General features: G+C 46.7%; 3 non-coding genes across 3 annotated transcripts; all 3 read left to right on the top strand.

Moving 5' to 3' along the window:
- Positions 1-1,662: 1,662 nt before the first annotated feature.
- On the top strand, positions 1,663-1,736 carry TRNAI-AAU (transfer RNA isoleucine (anticodon AAU)). Its single transcript has one exon. It is a non-coding gene; the product is annotated as a tRNA-Ile (tRNA).
- Positions 1,737-2,668: 932 nt separating this feature from the next.
- On the top strand, positions 2,669-2,740 carry TRNAW-CCA (transfer RNA tryptophan (anticodon CCA)). Its single transcript has one exon. It is a non-coding gene; the product is annotated as a tRNA-Trp (tRNA).
- Positions 2,741-9,109: 6,369 nt separating this feature from the next.
- TRNAI-AAU (transfer RNA isoleucine (anticodon AAU)) lies at positions 9,110-9,183 on the top strand. The gene has a single exon. It is a non-coding gene; the product is annotated as a tRNA-Ile (tRNA).
- The last annotated feature ends 16,187 nt before the right edge of the window (positions 9,184-25,370 follow it).

Below are 25,370 nucleotides of genomic sequence, written 5' to 3'. Positions count from 1 at the left end.
GAGTGTCAATAGGCGGTACTAGACACGCCCAGTAGGTGATGCTAACCACGCCCCTCCGATGGTGCACCCCCTAATAAAATGTTCTGCGCACGCCTATGTATATAGTGTTTTAATCCCAAGGCTCTAGCAAAGCCTCTGTTTGAGCAGCTGGTGAACTTTAAACAAAGTAAGAGTATTTTATTGATTATTGCGCCGGGAGATTTGGTGGCACGTCCACCTTGTTTTTCTTTGTGTTTGAAACATGACAATTAGGAGCTGACTGGCTGATACTTTATCACCGTGCAATTTATCATTCTCCAAAGTTTGATAAATCTGGCCCTAAGTGTCACTCATTTGTACTGTAGATATAGACTATTCTGTATGTGCATATGGCTGCTCTGCCCCTGCACAGGAGGCATGTCAGTAGCGTGGAGCAGCCCTGGCTGACCTGTGGCTCGCCAGCTAATGTGAAACTACAAGTCCCAGCATGCCCTGCCACAGTTTTACTGTTAGGAAATGCTAAAACTATGGCAGGACATGCTGGTATATATGTCCCAGAGTCCAGTGCACATTTGCAGGTCTCCGGGAAAATGGCACTGGCCATTTTCCCAGGGGTTTTCTGACTTTGCATGTGTGACATGCTGCCGCTCCATTTTCCTGGTGATTTCTGCAGCGCAGATGGACCCCTGTCACACAATTCTTTGCTCACCTTTGTGCTGAAGCCTCTTGCCACGTCTCCCGGTGGGCATCTGTCCCACTCTCCCCAGTCACCGAGCCCGCCACCATTTGACACCAGAATGACTGTCCCACAAGCTAGTGAGGCTTCTCGGAGAAGGATGAAGACGGACACCGCAGACCAGCTCAACCTCATGTTCTTCTGCGCAATCAGCCCTAAGGGAAGTGAGCAGGATGTTTGCAGATGGGCACATTTATAACAAATGAAATCCAAAATGTTGGCCCCTAATCAAAAATACAGGTTTGGCGGATTGGGTGAGAGGAAGGACGGCTGCCGGGGAGATACAGAACCTGTTTGATGGGTTGGAAGTAAAGGGGAGTATTGTTAGTAACTTGCCTGTGATTTTCCAGTTCGTGAGCTGCTTCTGTCTTGTGAGACTGTATATCCAACATAACCGCTGTATACTGTAGAGCAGAAGTCCTTCTGTACGCACACTAGTGACTCATCGATGGTAAAAGTATTCAACATCGGCTACAAACCATCAATGATTATGAACCATCGATGGTCAATGAGAGTCTAGACTTCCGATGTGGTGACAGGACTCAGCGTTCTGAGGTGAGGACTGTCAGTGCTGCGTGGGGGGGGATAGACAGTGAGGCTGTGGTCAGTGGGAGAGTCGCGCTGTGACCTGGAGAAGGAGCGACTGTCAGCTGTCGACATATGAGGCCCGGAGACGCTGTGAGGCAGAGCAGTCAGCGGGAGATTGGCAGCGGGGACCCGCAGCTGAACTAGAGGTACAGTCACCAGTGGCTGAGGGGTGTACTACCCATAGGCACGGTGACCGGAGTGTCAGGTCCTAGGCGGGGGGGAGGGGGGGGGGGTCCTACAGGTAAAAGGTAGAAAGTGCTTAAGGTTAAAAGCTATGGGGCTGTGAATTGTTCCCCTCCCCATCACACCTAGACCTACACATTGTGACTGATGTGTGACCAGAAGATTGTGAGGCAGCTGGCCGGTTAGCTCAGTTGGTTAGAGCGTGGTGCTAATAACGCCAAGGTCGCTGGTTCGATCCCCGTACGGGCCACATGTGTTTTTTTTTTTAACAGCTCATCCCCCTATGCAGGCAGAAGGATAATGAAAGCTGGTAACTTCCATAGAAAGTGAAATTATTTCCCTTAAGAAGTGTCTGTCATATTAGTAACCCGCTGGTATAAGATATTACTGCAGCTGTAACATCAGAGGCGCAATAGATCCTTTTCATACAGTCACTTGTACACGTTACCTTGTACTGATGCCTGTTGCCGCGTCTCTGGATGCAATTACACTAGATGGTGTTATAAAGGCATCGCTACCCCCAGCCACAAACAGGGACGCACATCACTATGTAGTCTCATTACTTGTATAAGAAATGATTTGCATGTTCCACGATAGAACAGTGATTCCGGCTGCACCATCCAGTAGAATCAGGTCAGGTGTGGCTCAGTAGGTCTACATTAAAAAGGTCTACAGTCTTTAGGATGACCCCAAATGGTTAACATGAAAAGGTCGACAGGGTCAAAAGGTAGACGGTAGAAAAATTCCACATGAAAATGGTCGACACAAAAAGGTCAGCACAATTTTTGTTGAATTTCCCCCCCACTTTTTTCCCCAGAAAACCCCCCAAAACATTAGTGTATCGTTTCGCTCGCAACGCTTCGGGCAAGGTGCCTCGTTCTGCTACGCTCGGCACAGGTTACATAATAAAAGGTTATATGCTGAGACTTGTAGTGCCATATGCAGGCGGGCACTCAAAGCACTGAGAATACTAACAGTCAAAATAATGATGATAAACTGTACAATTCACATGGAGCATACGTGAGGCTCTTAGCACATGTTTGCCCAAAATTTCTCGCACATGTACACAAACTGTACAGCAAAAAATAAATACAGTAAAAGAAAAAACAAAGCTGCCCACACGGGGATTGAACCCACGACCTTGGCGTTATTAGCTTATATTCTGATCCATGCTTTGCAAGAGACCTCGTGGCGCAACGGTAGCGCGTCTGACTCCAGATCAGAAGGTTGCGTGTTCAAATCACGTCGGGGTCAGTTGCTTTTTTTATATTATATTGGCTGTGTCGTTTGTGCGGTTGTTACAGCCCCCATAGAGAGCTGTCTCACATTTACAATGCCACATTCTGTCCTTTTTATTATTTATTATTTATTTATTAGCAGTTTCTTATATAGCACAGCATATTCTGTTGCGCTTTACAATTAGAACAATAGTAATAGAACAAAACTGGGTAAAACAGACAGACATAGAGGTAGGAAGGCCATTCTCATACTCAGTAAACTACAGTGGGTCCAGTGCATGGATCTTACAGTATGTAATGTCCTGCCAGTCTGACCATATTTTTAAAGCACCAATTATTAAAAGGGCAACACTAATCTGGCCTTACCTTTTAAATGATTGGCGCTTTAAACATATGGGCAAACTCACCAGAATCTCACTAGTATCCTCATCTTACAGGCTAATACATAAGCCCCCATAACTGCATGACTCTGGAATACAGGAGGGCCGACAGCAAAGAAAATACAGCAGAAACGTTTTCACAATCTCCTGTACCCACATCACCCACCTGGTAGGTTCCATCTCCTGGAACCACCTTACCTTCTTGTAAGTACCCATCTCCTGTACCCACATCACCCTCCTGGTAGGTCCCATCTCCTGGAACCACCTTACCTTCTTGTAAGTACCCATCTCCTGTACCCACATCACCCTCCTGGTAGCTCCCATCTCCTGGAACCACCTTACCTTCTTGTAAGTACCCATCTCCTGTACCCACATCACCCTCCTGGTAGGTCCCATCTCCTGGAACCACCTTACCTTCTTGTAAGTACCCATCTCCTGTACCCACATCACCCTCCTGGTAGGTCCCATCTCCTGGAACCACCTTACCTTCTTGTAAGTACCCATCTCCTGTACCCACATCACCCCCCTGGTAGCTTCCATCTCCTGGAACCACCTTACCTTCTTGTAAGTACCCATCTCCTGTACCCACATCACCCTCCTGGTAGGTCCCATCTCCTGGAACCACCTTACCTTCTTGTAAGTACCCATCTCCTGTACCCACATCACCCCCCTGGTAGCTCCCATCTCCTGGAATCACCTTACCTTCTTGTAAGTACCCATCTCCTGTACCCACATCACCCCCCTGGTAGCTTCCATCTCCTGGAACCACCTTACGTTCTTGTAAGTACCCATCTCCTGTACCCACATCACCCCCCTGGTAGGTCCTATCTCCTGGAACCACCTTACCTTCTTGTAAGTACCCATCTCCTGTACCCACATCACCCTCCTGGTAGCTCCCATCTCCTGGAACCACCTTACCTTCTTGTAAGTACCCATCTCCTGTACCCACATCACCCTCCTGGTAACTCCCATCTCCTGGAACCACCTTACCTTCTTGTAAGTACCCATCTCCTGTACCCACATCACCCCCCTGGTAGCTCCCATCTCCTGGAACCACCTTACCTTCTTGTAAGTACCCATCTCCTGTACCCACATCACCCCCCTGGTAGCTCCCATCTCCTGGAACCACCTTACCTTCTTGTAAGTACCCATCTCCTGTACCCACATCACCCTCCTGGTAGCTCCCATCTCCTGGAACCACCTTACCTTCTTGTAAGTACCCATCTCCTGTACCCACATCACCCTCCTGGTAGCTCCCATCTCCTGGAACCACCTTACCTTCTTGTAAGTACCCATCTCCTGTACCCACATCACCCCCCTGGTAGCTCCCATCTCCTGGACCCTCCTCACCATTCTGGCAGTGCCCATAGCAACCAATAAGATTCCAGGTATTATCTTCTAGAAGGTGCTAGATAAATGAGAAGTAGAATCTGATTGGTTGCTATGGGCAACATCCCATCTTAAATAGAACTCCCATCTTAGTAAATTTGGGTTCCGGCTGACTCGCCGACATGAAGAATACAGACAGCGAAAAGACCGACAACAGAAGACAGAAAGACACTAGTTAGACAGTAGTGAGAGACCGACAGTTAAAAGTCAGACAAAGGAAAACCCGACAAGACCAACAGTCCGACAGAACAAAGACCGACAGTTCATAAGTCAGACAATGGTCACATCGACTACCCCTAAACCGACATCGCATAAATCGACAACAAAACAGACCGACAAGTCCTTCATCAGACAAGATTTATACCGAAACACAACAGACCGACAGTATATATGCAGACACACAACAGACCGACAGTATATATGCAGACACACAAAAGACCGACAAAACACAAGTCAGACGTGCATTTGACCGACATGACAAAAACCCGACAGTGCATACATAGACAGTAAAAAAGACCGACAAGTAATCAAACAGACCTCGATAATATCGACAAGTAAAAGACCGACAGTGTATGCATAGACAGGCAAATGATCGACAAATCATAAAACAGGCAGCAATAATACCGACACATAAAAGACCGACATCATATACCTAGACAATACATACATATAAAAGAATAAAATAATACCGGCACGCAAAAGACCGACAGATTATTAGGACAGGGGCCAATATAGACTTCTGAGACTTTCATTTCCCCAAGACTACCCTCCTACATACATGTCGCCGCATACACACCTGTACCCTCAGCTCCAAATAGGTTAGGTGGGGGGACGGTTGTCACCCCAACAGCCCCTCTTCCGTCCATCCCCCCGCGATGTCTGGGCGCCCTGTCCTGGACGCCTCCATCGTCACCCCAGCAACGGCACCATGCCGTCTAACCTCAGACGCGCCTACGCTAACAGCGTTACCCCCGGCGCTACCCTCATCCGTGGAACTAGAGGTCCCAGCCACACCTGTCAGCCTTACAGCTACCAAGCCCAAACCATACAGGCCAAAGTCATAAGTGCAAGGCCAAACCCCCCACACCCCCACCCTTCCCCTCGAAGCACCCCATCCCCACAGTCACCCCTCTTCCGTCCGTCCCCCCCGCGATTTCTGGGCGCCCTGTCCTGGACGCCTCCATCGTCACCCCAGCAACGGCACCATGCCGTCTAACCTCAGACGCGCATACGCTAACAGCGTTACTCCCGGCGCTACCCTCATCCGTGGAACTAGAGGTCCCAGCCACACCTGTCAGCCTTACAGCTACCAAGCCCAAACCATACAGGCCAAAGTCATGAGTGCAAGGCCAACCCCCCCCCCACATACACACCCCTCAGTAGCTATTGCTGGCGATGGGGGGCCGTCCAAGACGAGACGCTATGAGTCCCGTCCACCCGCAATAGCTATTGAGAGCGTTGCGTCCAGGTATGGTGGCGACGCCGTGACTGAGTGTACAGGGGTGGTTAGGAGAACTACAAGTCTCAGGACAGATGATAAGGGCCTGTTTCAGAGTAAGAATACTTGTCTAAGAACTCTCTGTTATGTGTAATATTATTTTTTGATAATGAATGTGTGTCGGTCTTATGTGTGTCGGTCTTGTGCTTATCTGACATGTGGCCTATCTGATTTTTTAATGTCTATATATGTTTTGTCGGTCTTTTGTTTGTCGGTCTTGAGCTTATCTGACTTATGTCCTGTCGTACTTTAAAATGTCTATATATGCTTTGTCGGTCTTCAACAGTGTCTGAGTAATACGTATCTAATTGATAATTGTCGGGCTTTTTTAATGTCTGCATACACGCTGTCGATCTTCGAGAGGTCTGTTTACTTTCATTGTCTAAGTTATCTATGTCGAGGTATGATTAATGTCGTACCCTAGTTTGACGGTAAAACTACATTGTCTGTCAATCACTGTCGGACTAATCTTTGTCGGGAAAAATAGATTTGAACCGCTATACCACACCCAAAAATTTACCCCATAGTCTCAATATTTATATAAAAAATTATTTGCATGTTCCACAATAGAACAATGATTCCGGCTGCACCATCCTGTAGGGTCAGGTCAGGTGTCTGTAGGATCAGGTCAGGTGTCGTTCAATAGATCTACATTAAACAGGTCTACAGTCAGAAGGTCGACCCCAAATGGTCAACATGAAAAGGTCGACAGGGTCAAAAAGTCGACAGAGTCAAGGTAGACAGTAGAAAAGTTCCATAGGGTCAAAAGGTTGACTTGGAAATGGTCGACACAAAAAGGTCAACACACTTTTTAATGCATCCTCCCCGCCCCACTCTTTTCCCTGAAAACCCCCCCCAAACATTAGTGCGCTGCTGCGCTCGCCAAGCTTCGAGCATGCTGAGAATTGTAGTGCCATATGCAGGAAAATGCAAGTGGACACTCATAGCACTGAGGATACTAACAGTCAAAATAATGATGATAAACTCTACAATTCACATGGCGTACACGTGAGGCTCTTAGCACATGTTTGGCCAAAATTGCGCGCACATGTACAACAAACTGTAAAGCAAAAAATAAATACAGTAAAAGAAAAAACAAAGCTGCCCACACGGGGATTGAACCCACGACCTTGGCGTTATTAGCTTATATGCGGTTCCAGGATTTGTAAGGGACCTCGTGGTGCAACGGTAGCGCGTCTGACTCCAGATCAGAAGGTTGTGTGTTCCAATCACGTCGGTGTCAGTTGCATCTTTTTATATTATATTGGCTGTGTTGTCTGTACTGTTGTTACAGCCCCTATAGCGACCAGTGTCACATTCTGTCCATTCTCATACTTAGTAAACTACAGTGGGTCCAGTGCCTGTATCTTACAGTATATAATGTCCTGCCAGTCAGACCATATTTTTAAAGCACCAATTATTAAAAGGGCAAAATCACAAAACGGAAGCTTTCAGCGCTACCCAGCCATGCTCTGTCTTACCTCTGCCGCAAGCCCTGGCGTGCTCCTTCATCTGTGCGGTCTCCTGGCATCCTGCGTGGTCAGCTGCTACGCTGAGGCTCCCCTGTCGGTGCCGATGGATTCGGTGACCTTAGCAAACTGCCTTGGCCTCACCACGCCAGAGTTCCCTACACAACTAGCTATGGACGTCACCATGACAGTTCCTGGTCAGCTGACCTTTCTGGGCCCAATCCGGAATCACTTCCTCGTCAGGTGAATCCATCAGCCAGTCAGCAGAGAGCAGGAGGCATAAATTCCAAGTCCCAGCACAGGTAAGCTGTCAGTGCTTTGTTGTCTCTCAGTCTGTGTAGAGCTCCTGAATCTCCAGCTATAAGTGACTAAGTACTAATCCTATCTCAGTACTAGCTGACTCCCTGGCTGATCTTAAAGGGCCATACCGGTTATTACATCTCAGTGTGTCCAGGTGCATAGGTGTGCCATACCAGTGCATCTAAAGACTGTTCTGAAGACCACCGCAGCATCTGTGACTTGCTGGTTCCAACCAGCGTCCGGAAAACCTGCATTGCTGACTCCAGACAGCATCCTTAGCAAACTCTACTCCGCTGGTTCCGTCCAGCATCTGGAAAACCGGGTGGTCTTCAGTATGCCGGCGGTCGGGCTCCCGGCGACCAGCATACCGGCGCTGGGAGCCCGTCAGCTGGCATACCGACACTTATTCTCCCTCGTGGGGGTCCACGACCTTCCTGGAGGGAGAATAAAATAGTGTGGAGCGCGTACGTGCGCCACCGTGCCCGTAGCGTGGCGAGCGCAGCGAGCCCGCAAGGGGCTCATTTGCGCTCACCACACTGTCGGTAAGCCGGCAGTCAGGCTCCCGGCGCCGGTATGCTGGTCGCCGGGAGCCCGACCGCCGGCATATCGTAGTGAACCCCTGGAAAACCCCCTATGTGCTAGTTCCACCCAGCCTTCTGCCAGTCTGTCTGCTGGTACCTCCCAGCCTTCCTAATGCTGGTCTTCATAGACTTTCCATTCTCGGGGACCCTCCAACAACCGATTGCACTGGTGGTTCACGCCACCAGTGTTTCAGTACCCAAATAGCTGGTCACTTCCTCTCCTACGTTCCTCAGTGAACTGCCACGTCTGCATGAGGAAATCATATCTTAAGCCTGCGCAATTCTGTCCACAACTCCTCAAGTCCAATCCCAGAGACCAGACCTAGACCGTGTTCACAAATAACCTCTGCCATGACAGACTACACCAACCAGGTCTAGCCTTTTAAATGATTGCCGCTTTAAAAATATGGACAAACTCACCAGAATCTCACCAGTATCCTCATCTAACAGGCTAATACATAAGCCCCCATAACTGCATGACTCTGGAATACAGGAGGGCCGACAGCAAAGAAAATACAGCAGAAACATGTTTTGCCCATCGTCTAGACCCACCTCACTCTCCTGGTAGCTCCCATCTCCTGAACCCACCCCACCCTCCTGGTGGCTCCCATCTCCTGGACCCACCATACCCTCCTGGTAGTGCCCATCCCCTAGACCCTCCTCACCCTCCTGGCAGTGCCCATCTCCTGGACCCATTATTCCCCTCCACCATCACACCTAGACCTACATATTGTGACTGATGTGTGACCAGAAGATTGTGAGGCAGCTGGCCGGTTAGCTCAGTTGGTTAGAGCGTGGTGCTAATAACGCCAAGGTCGCGGGTTCGATCTCCGTACGGGCCACATGCGTTTTTTTTTAACAGCTCATCCCCCTATGCAGGCAGAAGGATAATGAAAGCTGGTAACTTCCATAGAAAGTGAAATTATTTCCCTTAAGAAGTGTCTGTCATAAGAGTAACCCGCTGGTATAAGATATTACTGCAGCTGTAACATCAGAGGCGCAATAGATCCTTTTCATACAGTCACTTGTTGTACACATTACCTTGTACTGATGCCTGTTGCGGCGTCTCTGGATGCAATTACACTAGATGGTGTTATAAAGGCACCGCTACCCCCAGCCACAAACAGGGACGCACATCAGTATGTAGTCTCATTACTTGTATAAGAAATGATTTGCATGTTCCACGATAGAACAATGATTCCAGCTGCACCATCCAGTAGGGTCAGGTCAGGTGTGGCTCAGTAGGTCTACAGTAAAAAGGTCTACAGTCTATAGGATGACCCCAAATGGTTAACATGAAAAGGTCGATGGTCAAAAGGTAGACGGTAGAAAAATTCCACATAAAAATGGTCGACACAAAAAGGTCAGCACAGTTTTTATTGAATTTTTCCCCCCACTTTTTTTCCAGAAACATCCCCGAAACATTAGTGTATCGTTTCGCTTGCAACGCTTCGGGCAAGGTGCCTCGTTCTGCTACTGCTACGCTCAGCACAGGTTACATAATAAAAGGTTATATGCTGGAGACTTCCGGTTCCGGCTTGATGCTGTGTGGTGCCCTCTCAGCGTCGCTCCGTGAGGCAAGATCCCACTTAGCTTTTAAAAGCCGTTTTCACGGCTTCCATTGAGACCTTCACGCACTGCCGCTTACCTCCGCACCCTAATGGAGAAGTATTAAGCTTCGGGGGCCGCGCCGAAGTCCTCCTCTCTCCCGCAGCCATCCAGACAGGAGAAGAAGCGTGCCAGTCCCAATATGGCGCCGAACAGCATCACTCCTCCGGCATCTCCCGTGGCTAAAAAAACGGCTACTGAACTGTTTCATAAGGACTCTCCACAGGTCAGTCTCTCCTCAGATGCCCCAATAACTCACTCTGACCTGGCCGCTGCGATCACCAGCACTATGGGTCCTCCGTTGTCTAAGGCTGTGGCTGATATTACACAGCAGTTACAGCACCTCACACAGAAGGTGTCTGTTCATGATAACCAAATTGGGGTTTTGAGTCATGATATGGCGTCTGCTCAATGCTCCATCCTCCGTTTACAAAAAGAGAACCATCAATTATGGAACCGTCTGGAAGATGCAGAAAATCGCTCGCGACGGAACAATATTAGGTTAGTGGGCTTGTCTGAGTCCGTCAAGGGTGCTGACCTAGTTACCTTTGTTCAGACCACTCTGCCGTCCCTCTTAAATATCTCTGACGCCTGCAAAGATCTAATAATTGAAAGGGTACACAGAGTGGGCCCCCCTCCACGTACTCCCGACAGCCGCCCGCGGGTCACACTGTTTCGCTGTCTTAATTATCTACATAAAATGGCTTTTTGGACAGCCTCCCGCAAACAGAGATCAGTGATGTGGGACAACTCTCGCCTGTTTATCTTTCAGGATTTTTCTGCTGAACTGACCAGGGCTAGAAAAGCTTTTAACCCAGTGTGTTCTAAATTAGTTCAGGACAAACGCAAATTCTCTTTGTTATACCCTGCAAAACTCAGAATTTATGGAGGTGACAAACCGCTGGATTTTACCTCTCCTGATGACGCCTTGGCCTATCTTCATGATGAAGCCTCAGACACCTGGGAAGATATTTCTGATGCCCCTCTCCCTGTCGCTTCTAAATAAATCTTCTTTTCCTGCCAAAGAACCCGCTGGATGGTCGTTTTCGGGTTTTCTAGAATTCTCTATTTATGACTCACTACAAGACAGAGTCACCGCTGTGATGTGATGGTCGTATGATGTTAAATGCATATATATATTTTTATGTTTTCTCAAGTTGCATAGGTGTATTTGGGGGTACTCTGCTTACCTTACTACTACTTCAGGTTACCCGTATCTTACCTTTCATATAGGTGGTTATATTTATATGTTTCTAGCTGTAAACCTAATATGACTGCTCTTTTTTAATTTCAATGATAATGTCTCAGCCTTTTGCTTATTGGTCTCTATTCTGTATACCAAGTCTTATGTGGTGATTTTGCCTACCGGAGCACTATGTCGAAATCCCACAGTATTTGTGCTCAATGTTGCTTGTAATCTGTTTACCGGATTTCCGTCTGTGTTATACAGACATTACTCATTATTTGTTCTGGTTTGTTATTATTTTGCTTTGTTTTACCTATGTCCCTCCCCCTCCTCTCCCCATTCCAGCTAGATATACATGTACTGATCTCTTGCTTGCTTGCTGCTCCCAGTTACTCATTAGTATTATGTTCTATGCTTTAAATGACTGAAATCAAAATAGGTTCCCTTAACGTTGGGGGTATAAATTCTCCTGCTAAGAGACGCAAAATTCTTCATTATCTGACTAAACAAAATGTGGACGTTATCTTTTTACAGGAGTCACATCTCACTCACCTAGAAACACTTAAACTTCAAATGCTTCAGTGGTCCTTGATCGCAGACGCCCCATTTAATTCCAAGGCACGCGGGGTAGTCATACTAGCCAAGCGTAATGTACCAATTGTGGTAACACGAATTGATGCAGATCCTGCTGGTAGGCTCCTCCTTGTCGAACTCACTTTATATGATATCCCTTATATTTTTTGCAATGTATATGCGCCCAATGCTTATAGCAAAACATTCTTCAAGCTACTGCTCTCCAAACTCATTCCTCATGCCCATAGTAACCTGGTTATGTGTGGAGATTTTAATTTAATTATTTCTCCTTACTTAGACCGCTCATACTCCTCTGGAGCTCCCCTTCACCTTCCCAAACTAGGTATCTCACATTTATGTTCATCCTTACACTTAGTAGATATTTGTAGAGACTTACACCCTACGGACAAAAACTATACCTGCCTTTCTGCTGCACACAACACTCTTTCACGTATCGATTACACTTTTATATCTCACCAACTATTTCCGAAAATCACAGACTCTGACATCGAACCAATAGCAATTTCCGATCATGCCCTGATTTGGTTCTCACTCCTCATACGGCCTGTAAATAAACCCCCCCCTCAATGGAGATTCCCATCTCAATTAATAGTATCCTCTAAATTTGGTGATATGTTAGACGCTGCCTGGGATACTTACTCTCATACTAATAAATCTCATGCAGATTCTGACCCATCCCTTTTTTGGTTAGCCTCCAAGGCTGTTTTACGAGGCAAAATTCTTTCTTATACCTCGGCACTTAAAAGAAAATATGCACAATCCTACTTATCTGCCCAACGAGCTCTCACAGATGCATATCAATCCTATAAGATGAATCCATCCCTTGCCAATAAACACGTTTATTCTACACAAAAATTACACTTTAATGAATTATTATCCTCTATGGGAGATAAATACAAATTTAAGATTGACTATAAATTAGAGATGTGCACTTGAAATTTTTCGGGTTTTGTGTTTTGGTTTTGGGTTCGGTTCCGCGGCCGTGTTTTGGGTTCGACCGCGTTTTGGCAAAACCTCACCGAATTTTTTTTGTCGGATTCGGGTGTGTTTTGGATTCGGGTGTTTTTTTCAAAAAACACTAAAAAACAGCTTAAATCATAGAATTTGGGGGTCATTTTGATCCCAAAGTATTATTAACCTCAAAAACCATAATTTCCACTCATTTTCAGTCTATTCTGAATACCTCACACCTCACAATATTATTTTTAGTCCTAAAATTTGCACCGAGGTCGCTGGATGACTAAGCTAAGCGACCCTAGTGGCCGACACAAACACCGGGCCCATCTAGGAGTGGCACTGCAGTGTCACGCAGGATGGCCCTTCCAAAAAACACTCCCCAAACAGCACATGACGCAAAGAAAAAAAGAGGCGCAATGAGGTAGCTGTGTGAGTAAGATAAGCGACCCTAGTGGCCGACACAAACACCGGGCCCATCTAGGAGTGGCACTGCAGTGTCACGCAGGATGGCCCTTCCAAAAAACACTCCCCAAACAGCACATGACGCAAAGAAAAAAAGAGGCGCAATGAGGTAGCTGTGTGAGTAAGCTAAGCGACCCTAGTGGCCGACACAAACACCTGGCCCATCTAGGAGTGGCACTGCAGTGTCACGCAGGATGGCCCTTCCAAAAAACACTCCCCAAACAGCACATGACGCAAAGAAAAAAAGAGGCGCAATGAGGTAGCTGTGTGAGTAAGATAAGCGACCCTAGTGGCCGACACAAACACCGGGCCCATCTAGGAGTGGCACTGCAGTGTCACGCAGGATGGCCCTTCCAAAAAACACTCCCTAAACAGCACATGATGCAAAGAAAAAAAGAGGCGCAATGAGGTAGCTGTGTGAGTAAGATAAGCGACCCTAGTGGCCGACACAAACACCGGGCCCATCTAGGAGTGGCACTGCAGTGTCACGCAGGATGGCCCTTCCAAAAAACACTCCCCAAACAGCACATGACACAAAGAAAAAAAGAGGCGCAATGAGGTAGCTGTGTGAGTAAGATAAGCGACCCTAGTGGCCGACACAAACACCGGGCCCATCTAGGAGTGGCACTGCAGTGTCACGCAGGATGGCCCTTCCAAAAAACACTCCCCAAACAGCACATGACGCAAAGAAAAAAAGAGGCGCAATGAGGTAGCTGTGTGAGTAAGATAAGCGACCCTAGTGGCCGACACAAACACCTGGCCCATCTAGGAGTGGCACTGCAGTGTCACGCAGGATGGCCCTTCCAAAAAACACTCCCCAAACAGCACATGACGCAAAGAAAAAAAGAGGCGCAATGAGGTAGCTGTGTGAGTAAGATAAGCGACCCTAGTGGCCGACACAAACACCGGGCCCATCTAGGAGTGGCACTGCAGTGTCACGCAGGATGGCCCTTCCAAAAAACACTCCCCAAACAGCACATGACGCAAAGAAAAAAAGAGGCGCAATGAGGTAGCTGTGTGAGTAAGATAAGCGAACCTAGTGGCCGACACAAACACCGGGCCCATCTAGGAGTGGCACTGCAGTGTCACGCAGGATGGCCCTTCCAAAAAACACTCCCCAAACAGCACATGACGCAAAGAAAAAAAGAGGCGCAATGAGGTAGCTGTGTGAGTAAGATAAGCGACCCTAGTGGCCGACACAAACACCTGGCCCATCTAGGAGTGGCACTGCAGTGTCACGCAGGATGGCCCTTCCAAAAAACACTCCCCAAACATCACATGACGCAAAGAAAAAAAGAGGCGCAATGAGGTAGCTGTGTGAGTAAGATAAGCGACCCTAGTGGCCGACACAAACACCGGGCCCATCTAGGAGTGGCACTGCAGTGTCACGCAGGATGGCCCTTCCAAAAAACACTCCCCAAACAGCACATGACGCAAAGAAAAAAAGAGGCGCAATGAGGTAGCTGTGTGAGTAAGATAAGCGACCCTAGTGGCCGACACAAATTCCGGGCTCATCTAGGAGTGGCACTGCAGTGTCACGCAGGATGGCCCTTCCAAAAAACACTCCCCAAACAGCACATGACGCAAAGAAAAAAAGAGGCGCAATGAGGTAGCTGTGTGAGTAAGATAAGCGACCCTAGTGGCCGACACAAACACCTGGCCCATCTAGGAGTGGCATACTAGGAGTAGTATGTATAAAGAAGAAAGTACTACCGTACTGTGTCTGCTGCTAATATAGACTGGATGATAATGAGATGAAATCAATATATATATATATAATATCACACTAGTACTGCAGCCGGACAGGTAGATATATTTATTATGTAATGACTGATGACGGACCTGCTGGACACTGTCAGCTCAGCAGCACCGCAGACTGCTACAGTAAGCTACTATAGTAGTATGTATAAAGAAGAAAGAAAAAAAAAAAACCACGGGTAGGTGGTATACAATTATGGATGGACGAGCGACTGCCGACACAGAGGTAGCTACAGCCGTGGACTACCGTACTGTGTCTGCTGCTAATATAGACTGGATGATAATGAGATGAAATCAATATATATATATAATATTACACTAGTACTGCAGCCGGACAGGTAGATATATTTATTATGTAATGACTGATGGCGGACCTGCTGGACACTGTCAGCTCAGCAGCACCGCAGACTGCTACAGTAAGCTACTATAGTAGTATGTATAAAGAAGAAAGAAAAAAAAAAAAAACACGGGTAGGTGGTATACAATTATGGATGGACGAGCGACTGCCGACACAGAGGTAGCTACAGCCGTGGACTACCGTGCTGTGTCTGCTGCTAATATAGACTGGATGATAATGAGATGAAATCAATATATATATATATATATATAATATCACTAGTACTGCAGCCGGACAGGTATATATATTTATTATGTAATGACTGATGACGGACCTGCTGGACACTGTCAGCTCAGCAGCACCGCAGACTGCTACAGTAAGCTACTATAGTAGTATGTATAAAGAAGAAGAAAGAAAAAAAAACGGGTAGGTGGTATACAATATTATATATATATTATATACAATTATATATATATATATATATATATATATATATATATATTAAACTGGTGGTGATTATTAAACTGGTGGTCAGGTCACTGGTCACACTATCAGCAACTTGCAAGTAGTACTCCTAAGCAGACAATCACAATATATATTATACTGGTGGTCAGTGTGGTCACAATGGCAGTGTGGCACTCTGGCAGCAAAAGTGTGCACTGTACGTTATATGTACTCCTGAGTCCTGCTCTCAGACTCTAACTGCTCCCCACTGTCAGTGTTTCCCCCACAAGTCAGATATACATTATACAGTCACACTATCTATCTATCACTTCAGCAAGTAGTAGTACTCCTCCTAATGCTCCCCAAAATTACTACTGTGTCTCTCTCTACTCTAGTCTCACTCTCTTCTCTATAAACGGAGAGGACGCCAGCCACGTCCTCTCCCTATGAATCTCAATGCACGTGTGAAAATGGCGGCGACGCGCGGCTCCTTATATAGAATCCGAGTCTCGCGATAGAATCCGAGCCTCGCGAGAATCCGACAGCGGGATGATGACGTTTGGGCGCGCTCGGGTTAACCGAGCAAGGCGGGAAGATCCGAGTCGCTCGGCCCCGTGTAAAAAAAAATGAAGTTCGGGCGGGTTCGGATTCCGAGGAACCGAACCCGCTCATCTCTACTATATAAATTCCACAAATTTGGAAATAAAACTGGTAAGATGCTCACAAACCTCTTAAAAGGAACTGTCACTCCTATGATAGTACACCCATTAGCAACTGCGGAGGGCGCATTGACCACTGATCCTCAACAAATCTCAGAAATGATGAAAGTATATTATGAAAACCTATATTCTCCTCATTCTACCTCACCCTCTTCTCCTTTCAGTACTCAATCCCCTTTTCAAGCTTGGGACTTCCCAGAACTTCCACAATTTTCAGCGGAAGATTTTCCTTCCTTGATGGCTCCGATCACCTGCGAAGAAGTCCGACAGGCAATTTCTAAGTTAAAAACCTCCAAGGCCCCTGGTCCTGACGGATTGTCAGGAGAATTCTATAAACACCTAGCTCCAAAAATAGACACATACCTGACGGCTTTCTACAATCATATTATAGATTCTAACACGATTCCCCTTCATTTTAATTCGGCCATTATTAAAGTCCTCCCAAAGCAAGGTCGTGACCTCTCTAACCCTGCATCCTACCGTCCCATTTCCCTCTTAAATTTAGATTACAAAATCCTGACAAAAATTTTGGCTGATAGATTGAAGTTCTCTCTACCGCAGGTTATCCATCCTGATCAAACAGGTTTCATTTGCGGACGCCACTCTGTTCGGAATGTTAGAAGGGTATTAGCTACTATTCAACATCTGAATGCTCCTAGTTTTCGCGACTCCCCCCCCCACTGTAGTTTTAACTTTGGATGCAGAAAAGGCCTTCGATCTCATAACATGGCCTCATTTATTTTTGACTTTAGAGAAATTCGGTTACCCTGCTTCATTTATTTCTTTATTGAAAACCTTATATACTTCCCCGAAATCCCAACTTCTATGTAACGGTTACTTCTCTACTCCATTTACCATATATAAAGGCACACGTCATGGGTGTCCACTCTCCCCCTTGTTGTTTGCGCTAGCAATTGAACCCCTTGTGGTTTCTATCCGTAATTCTCCACTTGTTGATGGTATTCGAATTGGAGATGTTGTTCTGAGGACGGCTCTCTTCGCGGATGACATGTTATTATTTCTCTCCCGACCTGATATCACGATCCCCAATGTAATGTCCCTGATACATTCATTCGGGAGCGTGGCGGGCTTCAGGATAAACATCGCTAAATCTGAATTAGTTACTGTGCCTAGTCCTCGTTCAGCCAAGCCCTCTTTTTCCTCGATACACTCCCATTTTACTAAAGTTGACAGTATCAAATATTTAGGTGTTAATATTCCCTCTGACCTTTCTTCTTTATACAAATTAAATTTTTCTCCGATTCTTACAAAAATCTCGACCCTATATGACGCATGGATGAACCTACCCCTTTCTCTTCTTGGCCGTTTAGCTATTGTTAAGAGTATTATCTTTCCGAAGATTTTCTATGCCCTTCAAATGCTTCCAATTGGACTCTCCAAATCAGATTTTTCCAAATTTGATAGTCTCACTTCACGTTTTTTATGGAATCAAAAACGCCCTAGAATCGCCCTGGATAAACTTCAGTCTCCTCGCTCCAAAGGAGGAATGAACGCCCCTAATCTCCATAGATATTTTCTTTCTGTACAATTTCGTGTTATTAATGATTGGATACTAAATTCTTCCACTTACACTGATCTAGCATTAGACTGTGCCATCTTCTCTCCATTCGCTCCTAGTGCCTTGCTTCACTCTAAACAAGGGGACATTCCACCTACCATTTTACAGAACATACTGTTTCGTGATGTTTATTTGGCATGGAAATCAATTAACAAAAAATTATTCAGAAATCACCTCTCATCTCCTTACGTCCCTTTATGGGGAAACCCTTCATTCCCACCCTCATTAACAAATGCCGACTATTTGAATTGGAAACAGAAAGGTCTGTTTTTAGCTTCACAAATTTTTGACCCTGGAGGGCTTATACTCTCTTATTCCGAACTGAAACTTTCGTATCAGTTATCTGATCGGACCTTTTTTATGTATTTACAATCTAGACACTATGCACTATCCCTGACTCCTTCCACTCGCTATACCCTTTCTACAGATCCTCTAAATAGTTTATTTAATGCTCTAAAATCTATGCCATACCACACTAAATTGCTTTATTCTCTTCTTTCCCCTACCACTACGTCAACGGCATGGTCAAAACTTTTAAAAGCATGGCATTCTGACATAGCAACTATACAAAGTTCCGCTGACATTACTAGTAATTTTTAAACGACGCTGAAGCATTTGAAATCCTCATATTTACAAGAGGTACATTTAAAAACAACACACAGAGCTTATGTTTCTCCATCTCAGAGAGCTCACATGTTCCCTGAAAATGATAGCTCCTGTCCGAAATTAGAGATGAGCGCCTGAAATTTTTCGGGTTTTGTGTTTTGGTTTTGGGTTCGGTTCCGCGGCCGTGTTTTGGGTTCAAACGCGTTTTGGCAAAACCTCACCGAATTATTTTTGTCGGATTCGGGTGTGTTTTGGATTCGGGTGTTTTTTTCCAAAAACACCAAAAAACAGCTTAAATCATAGAATTTGGGGGTCATTTTGATCCCAAAGTATTATTAACCTCAAAAACCATAATTTACACTCATTTTCAGTCTATTCTGAATACCTCACACCTCACAATATTATTTTTAGTCCTAAAATTTGCACCGAGGTCGCTGTGTGAGTAAGATAAGCGACCCTAGTGGCCGACACAAACACCGGGCCCATCTAGGAGTGGCACTGCAGTGTCACGCAGGATGTCCCTTCCAAAAAACCCTCCCCAAACAGCACATGACGCAAAGAAAAAAAGAGGCGCAATGAGGTAGCTGTGTGAGTAAGATTAGCGACCCTAGTGGCCGACACAAACACCGGGCCCATCTAGGAGTGGCACTGCAGTGTCACGCAGGATGGCCCTTCCAAAAAACCCTCCCCAAACAGCACATGACGCAAAGAAAAAAAGAGGCGCAATGAGGTAGCTGACTGTGTGAGTAAGATTAGCGACCCTAGTGGCCGACACAAACACCGGGCCCATCTAGGAGTGGCACTGCAGTGTCACGCAGGATGGCCCTTCCAAAAAACCCTCCCCAAACAGCACATGACGCAAAGAAAAAAAGAGGCGCAATGAGGTAGCTGACTGTGTGAGTAAGATTAGCGACCCTAGTGGCCGACACAAACACCGGGCCCATCTAGGAGTGGCACTGCAGTGTCACGCAGGATGTCCCTTCCAAAAAACCCTCCCCAAACAGCACATGACGCAAAGAAAAAAAGAGGCGCAATGAGGTAGCTGTGTGAGTAAGATTAGCGACCCTAGTGGCCGACACAAACACCGGGCCCATCTAGGAGTGGCACTGCAGTGTCACGCAGGATGTCCCTTCCAAAAAACCCTCCCCAAACAGCACATGACGCAAAGAAAAAAAGAGGCGCAATGAGGTAGCTGACTGTGTGAGTAAGATTAGCGACCCTAGTGGCCGACACAAACACCGGGCCCATTTAGGAGTGGCACTGCAGTGTCACGCAGGATGTCCCTTCCAAAAAACCCTCCCCAATCAGCACATGATGCAAAGAAAAAGAAAAGAAAAAAGAGGTGCAAGATGGAATTATCCTTGGGCCCTCCCACCCACCCTTATGTTGTATAAACAAAACAGGACATGCACACTTTAACCAACCCATCATTTCAGTGACAGGGTCTGCCACACGACTGTGACTGATATGACGGGTTGGTTTGGACCCCCCCCAAAAAAGAAGCAATTAATCTCTCCTTGCACAAACTGGCTCTACAGAGGCAAGATGTCCACCTCATCTTCACCCTCCGATATATCACCGTGTACATCCCCCTCCTCACAGATTATCAATTCGTCCCCACTGGAATCCACCATCTCAGCTCCCTGTGTACTTTGTGGAGGCAATTGCTGCTGGTCAATGTCTCCGCGGAGGAATTGATTATAATTCATTTTAATGAACATCATCTTCTCCACATTTTCTGGATGTAACCTCGTACGCCGATTGCTGACAAGGTGAGCGGCGGCACTAAACACTCTTTCGGAGTACACACTTGTGGGAGGGCAACTTAGGTAGAATAAAGCCAGTTTGTGCAAGGGCCTCCAAATTGCCTCTTTTTCCTGCCAGTATAAGTACGGACTGTGTGACGTGCCTACTTGGATGCGGTCACTCATATAATCCTCCACCATTCTATCAATGTTGAGAGAATCATATGCAGTGACAGTAGACGACATGTCCGTAATCGTTGTCAGGTCCTTCAGTCCGGACCAGATGTCAGCATCAGCAGTCGCTCCAGACTGCCCTGCATCACCGCCAGCGGGTGGGCTCGGAATTCTGAGCCTTTTCCTCGCACCCCCAGTTGCGGGAGAATGTGAAGGAGGAGATGTTGACAGGTCGCGTTCCGCTTGACTTGACAATTTTGTCACCAGCAGGTCTTTCAACCCCAGCAGACCTGTGTCTGCCGGAAAGAGAGATCCAAGGTAGGCTTTAAATCTAGGATCGAGCACGGTGGCCAAAATGTAGTGCTCTGATTTCAACAGATTGACCACCCGTGAATCCTTGTTAAGCGAATTAAGGGCTGCATCCACAAGTCCCACATGCCTAGCGGAATCGCTCCCTTTTAGCTCCTTCTTCAATGCCTCCAGCTTCTTCTGCAAAAGCCTGATGAGGGGAATGACCTGACTCAGGCTGGCAGTGTCTGAACTGACTTCACGTGTGGCAAGTTCAAAGGGCATCAGAACCTTGCACAACGTTGAAATCATTCTCCACTGCACTTGAGACAGGTGCATTCCATCTCCTATATCGTGCTCAATTGTATAGGCTTGAATGGCCTTTTGCTGCTCCTCCAACCTCTGAAGCATATAGAGGGTTGAATTCCACCTCGTTACCACTTCTTGCTTCAGATGATGGCAGGGCAGGTTCAGTAGTTTTTGGTGGTGCTCCAGTCTTCTGTACGTAGTGCCTGTACGCCGAAAGTGTCCCGCAATTTTTCTGGCCACCGACAGCATCTCTTGCACGCCCCTGTCGTTTTTTAAAAAATTCTGCACCACCAAATTCAAGGTATGTGCAAAACATGGGACGTGCTGGAATTTGCCCATATTTAATGCACACACAATATTGCTGGCGTTGTCCGATGCCACAAATCCACAGGAGAGTCCAATTGGGGTAAGCCATTCCGCGATGATCTTCCTCAGTTGCCGTAAGAGGTTTTCAGCTGTGTGCGTATTCTGGAAAGCGGTGATACAAAGCGTAGCCTGCCTAGGAAAGAGTTGGCGTTTGCGAGATGCTGCTACTGGTGCCGCCGCTGCTGTTCTTGCGGCGGGAGTCCATACATCTACCCAGTGGGCTGTCACAGTCATATAGTCCTGACCCTGCCCTGCTCCACTTGTCCACATGTCCGTGGTTAAGTGGACATTGGGTACAACTGCATTTTTTAGGAGACTGGTGAGTCTTTTTCTGACGTCCGTGTACATTCTCGGTATCGCCTGCCTAGAGAAGTGGAACCTAGATGGTATTTGGTAACGGGGGCACACTGCCTCAATAAATTGTCTAGTTCCCTGTGAACTAACGGCGGATACCGGACGCACGTCTAACACCAACATAGTTGTCAAGGACTCAGTTATCCGCTTTGCAGTAGGATGACTGCTGTGATATTTCATCTTCCTCGCAAAGGACTGTTGAACAGTCAATTGCTTACTGGAAGTAGTACAAGTGGGCTTACGACTTCCCCTCTGGGATGACCATCGACTCCCAGCGGCAACAACAGCAGCGCCAGCAGCAGTAGGCGTTACACGCAAGGATGCATCGGAGGAATCCCAGGCAGGAGAGGACTCGTCAGACTTGCCAGTGACATGGCCTGCAGGACTATTGGCATTCCTGGGGAAGGAGGAAATTGACACTGAGGGAGTTGGTGGGGTGGTTTGCGTGAGCTTGGTTACAAGAGGAAGGGATTTACTGGTCAGTGGACTGCTTCCGCTGTCACCCAAAGTTTTTGAACATGTCACTGACTTATTATGAATGCGCTGCAGGTGACGTATAAGGGAGGATGTTCCGAGGTGGTTAACGTCCTTACCCCTACTTATTACAGCTTGACAAAGGGAACACACGGCTTGACACCTGTTGTCCGCATTTCTGGTGAAATACCTCCACACCGAAGAGCTGATTTTTTTGGTATTTTCACCTGGCATGTCAACGGCCATATTCCTCCCACGGACAACAGGTGTCTCCCCGGGTGCCTGACTTAAACAAACCACCTCACCATCAGAATCCTCCTGGTCAATTTCCTCCCCAGCGCCAGCAACACCCATATCCTCCTCATCCTGGTGTACTTCAACACTGACATCTTCAATCTGACTATCAGGAACTGGACTGCGGGTGCTCCTTCCAGCACTTGCAGGGGGCGTGCAAATGGTGGAAGGCGCATGCTCTTCACGTCCAGTGTTGGGAAGGTCAGGCATCGCAACCGACACAATTGGACTCTCCTTGTGGATTTGGGATTTCAAAGAACGCACAGTTCTTTGCGATGCTTTTGCCAGCTTGAGTCTTTTCAGTTTTCTAGCGAGAGGCTGAGTGCTTCCATCCTCATGTGAAGCTGAACCACTAGCCATGAACATAGGCCAGGGCCTCAGCCGTTCCTTGCCACTCCGTGTGGTAAATGGCATATTGGCAAGTTTACGCTTCTCCACCGACAATTTTATTTTAGGTTTTGGAGTCCTTTTTTTACTGATATTTGGTGTTTTGGTTTTGACATGCTCTGTACTATGCCATTGGGCATCGGCCTTGGCAGACGACGTTGCTGGCATTTCATCGTCTCGGCCATGACTAGTGGCAGCAGCTTCAGCACGAGGTGGAAGTGGATCTTGATCTTTCCCTAATTTTGGAACCTCAACATTTTTGTTCTCCATATTTTAATAGGCACAACTAAAAGGCACCTCAGGTAAACAATGCAGATGGATGGATTGGATACTAGTATACAATTATGGACGGGCTGCCGAGTGCCGACACAGAGGTAGCCACAGCCGTGAACTACCGCACTGTACTGTGTCTGCTGCTAATATATAGACTGGTTGATAAAGAGATAGTATACTCGTAACTAGTATGTATGTATAAAGAAAGAAAAAAAAACCACGGTTAGGTGGTATATACAATTATGGACGGGCTGCCGAGTGCCGACACAGAGGTAGCCACAGCCGTGAACTACCGCACTGTACTGTGTCTGCTGCTAATATATAGACTGGTTGATAAAGAGATAGTATACTCGTAACTAGTATGTATGTATAAAGAAAGAAAAAAAAACCACGGTTAGGTCACTGGTATATACAATTATGGACGGGCTGCCGAGTGCCGACACAGAGGTAGCCACAGCCGTGAACTACCGCACTGTACACTGGTTGATAAAGAGATAGTAGTATACTCGTAACAACTAGTATGACGACGGTATAAAGAATGAAAAAAAAACCACGGTTAGGTGGTATATAATACAATTATGGTTGGACGGACTGCCTGCCGAGTGCCGACACAGAGGTAGCCACAGCCGTGAACTACCGCACTGTACACTGGTTGATAAAGAGATAGTAGTATACTCGTAACAACTAGTATGACGACGGTATAAAGAATGAAAAAAAAACCACGGTTAGGTGGTATATAATACAATTATGGTTGGACGGACTGCCTGCCGAGTGCCGACACAGAGGTAGCCACAGCCGTGAACTACCGCACTGTACACTGGTTGATAAAGAGATAGTAGTATACTCGTAACAACTAGTATGACGACGGTATAAAGAACGGAAAAAAAACCACGGTTAGGTGGTATATATTATAATACAATTATGGATGGACGGACTGCCTGCCGAGTTCCGACACAGAGGTAGCCACAGCCGTGAACTACCGCACTGTACACTGGTTGATAAAGAGATAGTAGTATACTCGTAACAACTAGTATGACGACGGTATAAAGAACGAAAAAAAAAACCACGGTTAGGTGGTATATATTATAATACAATTATGGATGGACGGACTGCCTGCCGAGTTCCGACACAGAGGTAGCCACAGCCGTGAACTACCGCACTGTACACTGGTTGATAAAGAGATAGTAGTATACTCGTAACAACTAGTATGACTATGACGACGGTATAAAGAAAGAAAAAAAAAACCACGGTTAGGTGGTATATAATACAATTATGGATGGACGGACTGCCTGCCGAGTGCCGACACAGAGGTAGCCACAGCCGTGAACTACCGCACTGTACTGTGTCTGCTGCTAATATAGACTGGTTGATAAAGAGATAGTATACAATACTACTAATATACTGGTGGTCAGGCACTGGTCACCACTAGTCACACTGGCAGTGGCACTCCTGCAGCAAAAGTGTGCACTGTTTAATTTTAATATAATATTATTTATCATGTACTCCTGGCTCCTGCTATAACAACCTGCAGTGCTCCCCAGTCTCCCCCACAATTATAAGCTTTATATACAATACATTGATGTGCAGCACACTGGGCTGAGCAGTGCACACAGACTGAGTCACTGTGTGACTGTGTATCGTTTTTTTCAGGCAGAGAACGGATATATTAAATAAAACAAACAACTGCACTGTCTCTGGTGGTCACTGGTCACTGTGGTCGTCAGTCACTAAACTCTGTCTGCACTCTGCACTCTCTTCTAATCTACAGTATCACAGCAATCTCTCTCTCTCTTCTAAATCTAATCTAAATGGAGAGGACGCCAGCCACGTCCTCTCCCTATCAATCTCAATGCACGTGTGAAAATGGCGGCGACGCGCGGCTCCTTATATAGAATCCGAGTCTCGCGAGAATCCGACAGCGTCATGATGACGTTCGGGCGCGCTCGGGTTAACCGAGCAAGGCGGGAAGATCCGAGTCGCTCGGACCCGTGAAAAAAAAAGTGAAGTTCGTGCGGGTTCGGATTCAAAGAAACCGAACCCGCTCATCTCTATCCGAAATGCCGAGTTTCTAGAGCGGATTTTTTTCCATTGCATGTGGAGTTGTGGGAAAATCAA

Source organism: Pseudophryne corroboree, chromosome 6, assembly GCF_028390025.1.
Source record: "Pseudophryne corroboree isolate aPseCor3 chromosome 6, aPseCor3.hap2, whole genome shotgun sequence".
Classification (NCBI taxonomy): Eukaryota; Metazoa; Chordata; class Amphibia; order Anura; family Myobatrachidae; genus Pseudophryne; species Pseudophryne corroboree.
Note: the sequence above shows the minus strand (reverse complement) of the source record. Positions and strands in the feature narration are given on the sequence as shown.